Source organism: Cryptomeria japonica, chromosome 4 (assembly GCF_030272615.1).
Source record: "Cryptomeria japonica chromosome 4, Sugi_1.0, whole genome shotgun sequence".
NCBI lineage: Eukaryota > Viridiplantae > Streptophyta > Pinopsida > Cupressales > Cupressaceae > Cryptomeria > Cryptomeria japonica.
In genome coordinates this window covers 297817495-297830267 of record NC_081408.1, presented here as the reverse complement: position 1 = coordinate 297830267, position 12773 = coordinate 297817495, and positions in this window count along the sequence as shown.

Below are 12773 nucleotides of genomic sequence, written 5' to 3'. Positions count from 1 at the left end.
GACTAGAACCTTCCAATTTGGGTGTCTCATTCCTAAATGGGCAATTCTCATCCATGACACATGTCCTTCTCAGGGACACATGTCTCCTCTTCATGCCTCTCCATCTCTCATTCAAACTTATTTAATCTCCTCATTTTCCTTCCAAAATCCATCCATTTTCATTTTCACACCCTCATAATGCAAAAATGTTTACTCACCTTTTGCACATCCATTAAGCATCTCACATCCATCTTACATTCCATTTTAGCTTTATCCATTTTGCATTCACTATCATGAAGCAAAATCAAGTATTCATCATATAGCAAGGACACATCAAATTAGGAGACTATCAAATCGAAGGATGAATATAGAGTTTGCACTTTAATTAGTTTTATTTTATTTATCTAATTTTATTCCTTATTAGCGTCCTAATCTTGAGTGTGGTTAAAATACATGTCTATTTGATTGTTAGTTCATCTGTTCAATCTCTTTAGTTTTACATTCACAATTTTATGCATATAGTAAAAATCACAACGAGTTATAGCTTGATACAACACTTCACAAACTTTTCAATGATTCAAATGGTTCATCAATTGAACTCCTAAATCAAAATTCATGGCCTCCAAAAGTTAGGTCTCCTAAAATTGGAGATGCAAAAATATGTTGGACACATAAATGAGCTATAAGGGGGAGTTATACGTGTTGGTGTGTGTTTTTACACATCATAGGGCATCTTGGATTGAACATAAGTTGGGTGCCACTTTTGGGTGGTTTTAGCTCATAGTTTTGTAATACTGTTTGATGATTTCATAAATTGTATCTTATATATTAAGTGCATGAGATGGAGTTTGTGTGTAAGAGTCTTATAGCTATTGAGTTATCTCTTGATCTCTATTTAGTGACAATCTCATGAGAAACTTGGTTTGAATGTATGTCACTGTAATCTTCTTGATTTTAGAATAATATATTTGGTGGCTTTTGGAGTGTAGGATTTTTCTCCTGAAAGGGTTTTTCCCATGTAAATAATTGTGTTTTGGTACACATGATATTTGTATTTAATTTTATGTAATTGATATAAATATCTAAAAAGTTTTGCATTACTCTCCTCTCAAGATTAGTGTAGGAAGTTTTTTTTGCTACATTAGCTTCCTTAAATAAAAACAGAATGGAAATGTAAATGAATGACGAATGTCATAGATTTTTATATGGTCTACACTATGTCTTTGTTGACAAAATGTAAAAATGGTGAACAAACATGAGTGGTTATTGCACATGGTATGTACTACTTGGCTATTATATGAACCAATTTGGAATAAAGAAAAGTAAATGATAGTCAAAAAAAGATATTCAACATACTTTCTCTAATATCATATTGAAATTGAGAAAAAACAAAGAGAGCTAGAGGCTTCAACACCACAAATTAGTCATCCATATTCAATACACAAATGATTAAATTGGGTGGCTTTATAAAGCCATTCAACTTACTAACTAACCAATGACTAACTACCAACTAACATATAACTAACTAACTAAAAATAACATCTAATAAATTAGCTTTAACATGTTAATTTACTATTCATTACATTATTCTATGTAATGTGCTAATAATTTCTAACACTCCACCTAAGCATCCCTCTCATGAATTTTTTAATCCCTTATTATTGTTATGCATCCTTTATGCATGAAAATGTATAAACCTATAGACTTTCAAATGTTTTTTACTATCTATTCATCTTCAAGGATGCTTGTAGATGTCATTGCCCGATGACACAAATCCACCTACCACATTCTCTAGATTAAGAAGCCAATATTGGTCCCAAATGGACATGATAAGATAGGAGAAGACTTTCAAATGCCTTTATGTATTTACAAACCCATTGAGGTCAATAGTTTTGTACAAAGGCATGAGGTTATTAACATAAGGGTGGCATGGTCTTAAGTACCTAGATATGTGAAGATGATGCAATAGACATGGGTGACCTATGAAATTGTTGAAAACTCTTGCATTCCTACTCATGAAATAAGGTTTAATGAAATTATGTATACATCAATGCTATTAGATTTTCACAATCCATATAAAAAAATGTTTGTAGTTTCTAGATTAGATTATGTAAGCAATTTTTTAACCATCAATGTTTTGGATCACACTTTGTGATCCAGCATCAAGATGCAAGAGAGTTTAAGGAAAGAAAGATCAAAGAGTGTGATCTGAAACATTGATGGTTAAAGAATTGCATACACAATATAACCCCAAAACTACAAACAATTGTCTATACATGCTTTAAGATGTAATAAGGTAATATGAATTGGTCATTAAGCCAATTTCTTGGATTCATATGTGTCTCAAGATATTCTAGGGCATCAAGCAGTTCAAATCTTGTTTGTAAGCTTGAATATGTTTGGTAGATCATAGGAAGAGTATTAAATGAATATCATGCATGTAAGTAGATATCTTCACAATAGCTTGCAATTATTGGGTGGTTCTCAAACTTAGTTTTACATCCTCTCCTATATTTGGTTGTTTGAATTTTACGAGGGTTAGATGAATGTGTAAAAACTTCTAAATAATTACAAACTATTTGTAATGATCTTTCCTTTATGTTATAATTATTTTCTTGAACTCTCTTGCATCCCGATGATGGATCATGGAGCGCAATTTGAAACGTTGATGGTTAAAAAATTTCTTACACAATCTAATCCAAAACTACAAACAATTGTATGTACATGTCTTAAGATGTAATGAGGTAATATGAATTGGTCAATAAGCCAATTTATTGGATTCATATGTGTCTCAAGATATTCTAGGGCATCAAGCAATGCAAATCTTATTTGTAATGTTGATGGATATGTCTTGTAGATCATATGAAGAGTATTCAATGAATATGATGCATGTAAGTAGATATCTTCATGGTGGCTTGTAATTATTTGAGGATTCTCAAACTTAGATTTACATCCTCTCATTCCATATTTGGTTGTATGAATATTACGAGGGTTAGATGAATGTGTATCAACTTCTAAAGAATTACAAACTCTTTGTAATGATATTTCATTTATGTTATATGGGTAGTTCCAATTCTAATATAAATTATCGAGTGTGTCTAGTTACATGAAGTATTATCTCTAATTTGTATGTACATGCGCATCTTGTTCTATTTATACCTTACATGTGTTTTCTCTTTTTTTCACTAGTCATGGTTTTATTGTTCAATAGAGTAGGCATTAATCTATAAGGTGAAGGACCAAATAATTCTCAAATGAATCATCTATGTTCTTCGTATCTTAGGTGTATATTATAGTTACACATGTTTTAATAATTTAATAGTATAAGCTAGGGAAGATTCAAGTGACTATAATTAACTAAGATTTTTATAAATCGCATACATGCCTACAACTTGCACTTATGTATGAAATGGTAAGTGGATTTTTTTGACGGGGACACTGTATTGTTTCCATAGTTGGGTGCATATGTAAGGATACAATAATCAATATAATGAGACGTTTTACAATCAATTATTTAGTCTTTGGCCTAGTGACAAACATCAGGTCCAACCATATAATGGGTATAACTATAGTTAGTTTAGTCATGTTTCACCATAACTAATTAAATATCCCATTATGGATACCTTTGGGAGCATCCTCCTAGATTTAGCTAAGCCTAACCACTCAGAAGAATTAATTCTCCATATCATCATCTAAGCATAAGTCCTACCCATTGCCTTTGTTGGCAATATCAATCGCCTCAGGTTTTGAGGCTATCCCTTACGATTTATCAATATACATGTTAAGAAGCTAACACAAGCAAAATCATTTAAGAATTTTTAAATTTTGAATGTGATGAATTGAGAACTACTCCCATGCAAATTTTGAAATGACAACATGAATAATATGAGTTGTAAACTATAATTATTCAATTGATAATATTTTATATCAATACAAGAGTTATGAGACAACACGAGTCCTTGCCATTAGCTAAAAACAGGTAAGCTATAATTCTTTGTCAATACAACTAATACAAGTCTTCATCTATAGAGTTGAACATGTTTGTTAATTAGAATTACCCCAACAAGACTACAATCACTATTTTAATGCATTAGCAACAAAACTAGGCCTAATCCTCTCACGGTATTGGAAAAAAAAGGTTGTAACCTCATAGCTATGATCCTTAGAGTTTGATACTAGCTACACAAGGAGAGCTAAATGATCTTCATCTTTTTGTCTTACTCTAGAATTGTGTATATTGTTTGGAAACATGTTATTTTCTTCAAACAAGCACTAAATTCCTTTGCTAGTTAATTAAGCATTTTTAGGGTCTTTTCATTCTTTCTTCTTGAAAGATATTCACCTTTAATGGAACTCAACTATTACAATATAAACCATGAGCTGCAGTGAACCACTAAACAAAATCAACCATCACATTTTATTGGTTAGAGTTATGTCCTTCAGGAAGCAAATGCTAATTGACCGACAATGCCTATTTTGGTTCAAAATAAATGAACTATATTGGATTATCTCAAGACCTCTTCCATTACCTTTGCTAACCTACTACCAAAGAATTTCTACACCGTGAATATTGTTATTTTACAAAATTGTACTAACAAAACTTGTCTAATTTATAAATTAAATACTGTTAACAAATTACTAGTGTTCTTTGAGTTGAAAATGAGTATTAAAAACAAAAATATAACACAATCATTGTCAAAGTCAATTTGATGTAGTAAAGCTCTTTCTATTTATATAATAAAGTTCAGAAACATTTGACAACTTATATTCACCCCAAAAATGATAATCGTTTGTAGCTTGCTAAGAAGTAGAATTCAAAATTACCATAAAATGGCAGTTTGAGTAGTATGATATCTAATACAATGTGTGTTCTATGTGCAACTCAAAACTGGACAAGATTTACGTTTACAAAAACTAAGTTTGGTATCAAATATTTTTAGTAAAAGGCAAACTATTGAGTAGTTGTAGCAAGGAAGTTTTGACTGTTTTGAGCTTCTGCATTTGGAAATATGCAAAAATAACAAAATAAAGATGTGCTTTAGAGAAACTAGTCCAAAAAATTAGAACATTAGAAAACCTTGAGCAAATAACCAAGAAACTAAGGCATGATTGTAACTAAAGGTGTAAAGAATTATGCAATCTTAAAAGATAGTATTGACAATTATTATTTAATTTCATTAATTCATGGAATTCATATTTAAGTGTTCAATGTAATCAAAGACATTTTTATATTTAGTGCAACAAAGAAATTTCTGTGTTTGGTGCATTATATATGATTTGAAAAATAGGTAGGGGATGTTTTATCTTGTAGCATGAGGTACGGTTTTTTGATGCTAAAGGATAGTAAATATTTTGAGAGTTTGTAAATTCCTAAAGGTCTTTTACGTCATGTGACCTCTACTTGAGTTAAATACTAAAAGACAGAGTGTTAAATTAAATTAGTAATACTTTGTTTTCATTGCTACAGTAAATTTTAGTTGCATAGCATATTGTTTCTATGGTTCACATGGTGGAAGGGAAAAAAGAAGAAGTGAGGCAACAAGAACAAGGAAAACATAATCAGAAATTTTTATAGTAGTATGAGGTGTTTTACAAGTGTGTAGTATCCCTTGCCAAATCTGATTGAAAATTTCTGATTTAAATGCTCAAGGAATATTGTCAAACACTTGTCATGAAACTTTTGTACTTGTTGATTGTGGTTTCTTTTTTATATTCTGATTTAAGAGATGATAATATGCATTCATTGAACTCAAAAGGACATATATCAAAGTCTGAAACTAAATGAGAATGCAATGTAACACCTACCACTAACCTTTCATTGACAATGTGTGACTGAAATCGTATGAAATATGCATCTACAACTGTTAGATATTTCTACAAACATTTGGCATGCATTCTAAGAGACCAAAATGCACTTACAACAGATTGTCATTAACACAAACACTTGTCATACAAACATGTAATTCCCATGTGCCAATGAGTGGTACTAACAACAATTAATGTAGCCTCCAACAATCTGAAATCGCTCTTCAAACCCCTTTTATGTAGATTAACTCTTCTAAAATGCATTAATACTATAGCGTTTACTATTCATGGGTACTGTAGCGATTTACTATTCACGGGCACTGTAGCAGCAAATAAATCTCTGAACATAATTCCTTTCAATCTGCAAACAAACTCTAAAATAAACCTTCCAATCAGCTCAATATTGACTCCGGAATGAAGCCAACTCTCACAAGCATAATCAGATGATATCACACACCCTCTATACGTTGTTACAATGAAGAAGCCACGCTCTCCAATATCAACGAGCCTTGAATCCTGCAGAAACCCTTGGTATTCTACACTTCAATGCTCTAGAGAAACTTCAATCAAAAACTCCAATCACATAATGAAGTTCGATTCCTTTTGCACACTTATATTTCCTCAAGAAGTTCAAACTTCTTCAAAACGATCTTAATTAACATTAAAATGTTATAATATTTCATTGGCATCAATAATGTAATTAAACCTTGGGTTATGTGCTAATAAATTATTAATAAACTTGGCCCCCTTCTCATGATAAATAGACCCTCATTTAAGTGCTTTATAATATAAAGTCGTTTTATAACTTAATAATATAATCTCCAAATAATTAATGTTTAATTGAACCAATTAAACATCAATATCTCCATGAATACTCTGTATTTTCAAATGTCGTATGAACTAGGAGCTAACATGAGGAGACTGCATATGATCATACCCCCTTTACTAAAAATAGCAGGGTCCATCTCTAACATCCCAAAACTTACCAAAAATAGTAAGTAGAGCAAATGATGTCTGAATGATGTCAAATGAAGACCAAACTGAAGCACTTTGAACATTGGAGATGATACCAATCCTCATAGCTCTGACTACTAAAGAAGTTGCATCCCATAAAGGACCCTCTATCCAACCTTATTCGCCTATGAGGGTCAAGATAATAGGATAATCTCACTATGAGTCTAATACTTATAAAAATGGGGACATTACAGTCCGCCCTCCTTGAAATTGCTTGTCCCCAAGCAATCTCTCAACAAAAGACTCACTGTACACAATCTGAAGAGATCCCACAACTCCACCAGAATCCCACAAGTAGAACCATGTATTGTCCCTATCATCAGTGACCAGTTCCTGCAATGATACCATCAATACAACCAATAGCCCCTGCCAAACTGACACAATCACGTCACCATGGTGGAAATGGTGGAGGAACCCAACAATAGGTGTTGCAGGAATGAACATATTAAAAGTAAGCAACTCAGAAGGTTGACCAAACTCACTTCCCAAAACTACGCAAAGTAAGTTGTCATACACATTGTCCAACACATGCGCCACTGAACCGTGCATCTGAAAAAAGGTCACACACATGAGGGTCAAAAGTAAAAATGTACATGTTCGACATCATGTACACACCCATAAACTCCTATGTGAGCTCTGTCTGAAATCCTAATGCACCCAAAAGATCCCAAACCTTGAATAGAAGCCTGCCACGTAGACCCTCAAACTCTTGCTTCTCAACTCTGATCTCATCTTCACCATACCAGAAGTGGTGAAGCCAACCAATTGAACCCACCCAAACTATAGTGTTAACCCTGTCATCACTCGGGTCCCAAAGCAAATTGCACTCACATCCATCTTCGATAAAGAGATACAAATTCCAGAAGGTATCTACAACTCCACAACTATCTCTCACCTCTGCTAGACTCCCACGAATGTGTACACTCGACAAGTAATCCATCTTGCAGCTACTGACACCATAATCACCCTATAACCATGTATCCGTACGAAATCTTGATGAGATAATAGTGACCAACCCTGTCGGATACACATCAGTATGATGGAAAACTGACTGGTGCCCCTGCAAATAATTTCCTGCACCCATCTGAATCAAGTACTTGCAGCCTCTAGACGCATCTTCTATAGATGGCAACCCTCCATCCCACAATGGATAAATTAATTCCTGAGCCAATCCACACCTACACATCATCAGGTCATCCACGTGTGGATCAAAAGGAAAATGATGAGCGTTCCTCACTGCAAAGTTACAATAAAATGCTCCAACCTCGGTCAAGGGCTCATCTCTAACAATACTAGAATCAAGAGACGACTCCAACCTCTGATCCTGAATAGCTACTTGGGCAGGGGCTCTGGTAACCATCTCTGCAAACCCAATCACAAAATATCTATCAGAAAACATTGTAGTGAAAGTATCTACAATTACTCCCACACCACGCCTAATGGCGAGAGAACCTCGAATGAGAGTATCCTTGGTGGCTCCAAACGGACCCTCTCGAAACTCAGGACTCTCAAGAAGGTACTCAACAAATGAATCTATGCAGTAAAAACAATATAAGGCTAAGTCAACCTTATCCTCTAAGACCTGCAGTTAAACACTCTGACTCTGAGAAACAACAAGTTGGCGTCCAAAATCAACTGTATGGGATGAAGTAACAAATTTGCTTATGGGAGAGGGAAACAAATCTACATGAGAGCCATACTCCCAACCATATGACACTATGCGAGTTCCATGTGAAGTGGATGGAGTAACGTTGTGTACTAACACACAACTCTCTGGACAGTCCACCACTGCCACACAAGAGCTATCAATGATCTGACCTGTATCATCTGTCATAGCACTAACCTCGAGAGAACCTGATGCAACAAGTGGTTCTCTCCTACTCTCAACCCAAATACTCATCCTAGCTAAGTCACCTGCACCTGCATCATTGACAGATGTAACAACATCCTCAACACACCCATCACTACAACCCGTGGGTGTAAACTCATCACCAAGTGCTGCTATAGGAAACTCAACTCTATCCACAGATGGTGAAGATTGTGCTAAACTCAACACCACGGTAAGTTCTTCAACTTGTGACTGTGACTCACGAAGGGCTGACTGAGCGCTCTCCAACGAGGCCATAGTCACCTCAAGCTCATGGGTGAGCTCATCAACCTCCTCCTCCTTTCCCTTCAGTGCATCGTGGCAAGTGCAATCCCACTCGAGAAGGTAATCCCTATCAGCAAGTAACTGCAAGTAATTCTATTTCATTATCCCAATAGCTGCTTGGAGTGCATGGAATTATGCTAGGGAAAGGCTCCAACCAAAGGTCGCCAACATCTGTCGAGCGACATCAAAATGCTCCAAAGTTGTAGCAATCATATCATCGGTAACCTTCAATTGCCTAGCCAGATGATGATACCCCTAAGACTCATTCTTTCCTCCCAAATCTACACTATGGTATGAAGCTAAATCAACATCACTCACCTCATGATCAACAACATCGTGTGTGCAATCAATTGTGCACACATCAATATCTAAGGTACTGTTGCTATGTACCTCGTAGGATGGCTCAACTGGCAAGGTAGAAGTTGTTATGGCAATATCTTCACACACTTCCACTTCCAATGTAACTACATGGCCATCTAGCTCGTGATTATGGGATCCTATGCCAACGCATGAATCTTCAAACTTGTTTTCTAAGGTCTGATCTGAAAAATCAGACTCAAAATGACATGAATCCACATCACACGTTACACCATTAGTACCCAAATCTTGAGTACCTTCATGTGGCAACTTAATAGAAGCATCTTGCACATGTGTAGTCACTGCTCTCTCATGCTGATGCAAAATTTCATCATTGTTGTCATGTAGATCAGAACTCTTATGAGTCAAAATTCCCATGCAATCCTCATTCTTGACACTTGTATCACGAGTCCCAATACTCAAGGTCACTCCCACAACACTTTTTGAACTTTACATGACTTTCAAATCACCATTACACTCAAGTGCAATGCTATTGTCATGAAAATCAGACTTGTTATCATGACTGATAACAACTTCTTGAGTGACAATAATCACCACATTCTCTTCAAGTTTCACTTTTTTATCCTTTTTCTTAAAAATAGATGTCATATATCGAGCAATTCTATCAAGTTTTGCAGGGTGTGAAATCAATTGATCCAGCTTCTTTTGGTTTTGTTTTAACTTTTCCAATGAGGAATACACTTGCTTCATATTTTGGTCCCATTGATTCTTGGTCCCCGAAGTAACCATGATTAATTGACTGAATCAATCTACCCAACAGGTTGACAGTAAACCGCTTTGATACCACTGTAGTATCCCTTGCCAAATTTGATTGAAAATTTCTGATTTAAATGCTCAAGGAATATTGTCAAACACTTGTCATGAAACTTTTGTACTTGTTGATTGTGGTTTCTTTTTTATATTCTGATTTAAGAGATGATAATATGCATTCATTGAACTCAAAAGGACATATATCAAAGTCTGAAACTAAATGAGAATGCAATATAACACCTACCACTAACCTTTCAATGACAATGTGTGATTGAAATCGTATGAAATATGCATCTACAGTTGTTAGACATTTCTACGAATATTTGGCATGCATTCTAAGAGACCAAAATACACTTACAATAGATTGTCATTACCACAAACACTTGTCATACATACATGTAATTCCCACGTGCCAATGAGTGGTACTAACAACAATTAATGTAGCCTCCAACAATCTGAATTGCTCTTCAAACCCCTTTGAATTTATGTAGATTAACTCTTCTAAAATGCATTAGTACTGTAGCGTTTACTATTCACGGGTACTGTAGCGATTTACTATTCACAGGTACTGTAGCGCATTGTTCACGGGCACTGTAGCAACAAATAAATCTCTGAATATAGTCCCTTTCAATCTGCAAAAAAAACTCTGAAATAAACCCTCCAATCAGCTCAATATTGACTCATGAATGAAGCCAACTCTCACAAGCATAATCAGATGATATCGCACACCCTCTATATGTTGTTACAATGAAGAAGCCACACTCTCCAATGCCGACAAGCCTTGAATCCTGCACAAACCCTTGGTATTCTACACTTCAATGCTCTAGAGAAACTTCAATCAAAAACTCCAATCACATAATTAAGTTTGATTCCTTTTGCACACTTATATTTCCTCAAGAAATTCGAACTTCTTCAAAAAACTCTTAATTAACATTAAAATGTTATAATATTTCATTGGCATCAATAATATAATTAAACCTTGGGTTATGTGCTAATAAATTGTTAATAAACTTGGCCCCCTTCTCATGATAAATAGACCCTCATTTAAGTGCTTTATAATATAAAGTTGTTTTATGACTTAATAATATAATCTCCAAATAATTAATGTTTAATTGAACCAATTAAACATTAATATCTCCATGAATACTCTGTATTTTAGAATGTCGTCTGAACTAGGGGCTAACATGAGGAGACTGCATATGATCATACCCCCTTTACTAAAAATAGCAGGGTCCATCTCTAACATCCCAAAACTTACCAAAAATAGTAAGTAGAGCAAATGATGTCCAAATGATGCCAAATGAAGACCAAACTGAAGCACTTTGAACACTAAAGATGATACCAATCCTCATAGCTCTGACTACTGAAGAAGCTGCATCCCATAAAGGACCCTCTATCCAACCTTATTTGCCTACGAGGGTCAAGATAATAGGCTAATCTCACTGTGAGTGATACTCATAAAAACAGGGACATTACAAAGTTTTGCCTTGTACTCATCTGGCTAGGCATTGTAATGTGTGCAACAAAACCTAAAAATAAAGTATTGCATTAGAAAAGATTCAGGAGGGTACCCAATCAAAAATTATGTATATGCAGATGCAAAGGGATTTGATCAAGATATAGTACATCTCATGACCCATGTTTTCATTTTGAAGCTAGGTCTGTCATAATTGAGATAATAGTACTTAGATGGTGTTGAGAGATAGGAACAACAATATTTTGGCTTTGTCAGATAAATAATTTGTCTTTGTCTTAAGCTAAGCCAGGATGTGAAACCCATATTTGGGCAGGAACATGAATGATTGTAGCTAATTTCAGATTCTCATCTACATAACTAGTCAAATAATTAAGCATAGTTTCATTTTCTAGTACTCCAAATAGAGAAGTGATGGTGTTACTATTTAGTTATGAGGAAAGATGGCTTGGAATGTATGGATCCCAAGTAGCTTTATATTTGTATTTTCCACAATGCAATGATTTTAAATGCTTTGCATCTGGTACCTGAGTGTATTATATTCTATCATGGGAGATGGAGGTGTTTTCTTATTTTTCTCTTGCTCACTACAAACTTTTGCTATGATCAAATACTAATAAGCAGTATCTGAAACTAATATTTATAAATCTTATGGGGAGAATTTTCACAATTTGATGCTATTGCATGTTGTTTAAGGGAATAGATAGAAAGGAATAATGTGTGGGTTATGGCTTACTAAATAAGTAGGAGTAGAAATTATGCAGATGCAAATATTTCCATATTACAAACCTAGATGCTAAGCATATTCTCTTCAAAGTTCAGAGCGTAACCTAAAGTTTTAGAGTGCAAGAGTCCAAATTATGGAAATGCAAATACAAACATATTACAAATCTAGATACTATAAATCTTCTCTTCAAAGTTCAAACTCTGACTATAGGTTTCAACAAGCCTTCCAAATTGTAGCGTCCTAAAATTGCGACACTTGCAATTTCGACTGCATTTCGGTCTTCACGATGGCGACGCAACACGGAACCTGAATGGAGACCCCGAAACTTGTCCACGACACCAAAAACTGCATTTTTCAAGCACCCTGGCCTGAACCTCCTTTGCACCCTGCTGTCCCGGGAGGTGGGACCAGAGCGCCCAGCGCCCTGGTCCCCCAGGACCATGGCGCCCAATGCCCTGGTCCCTGGCCCTATTTTGGGCCCGGTCTCCTATGGG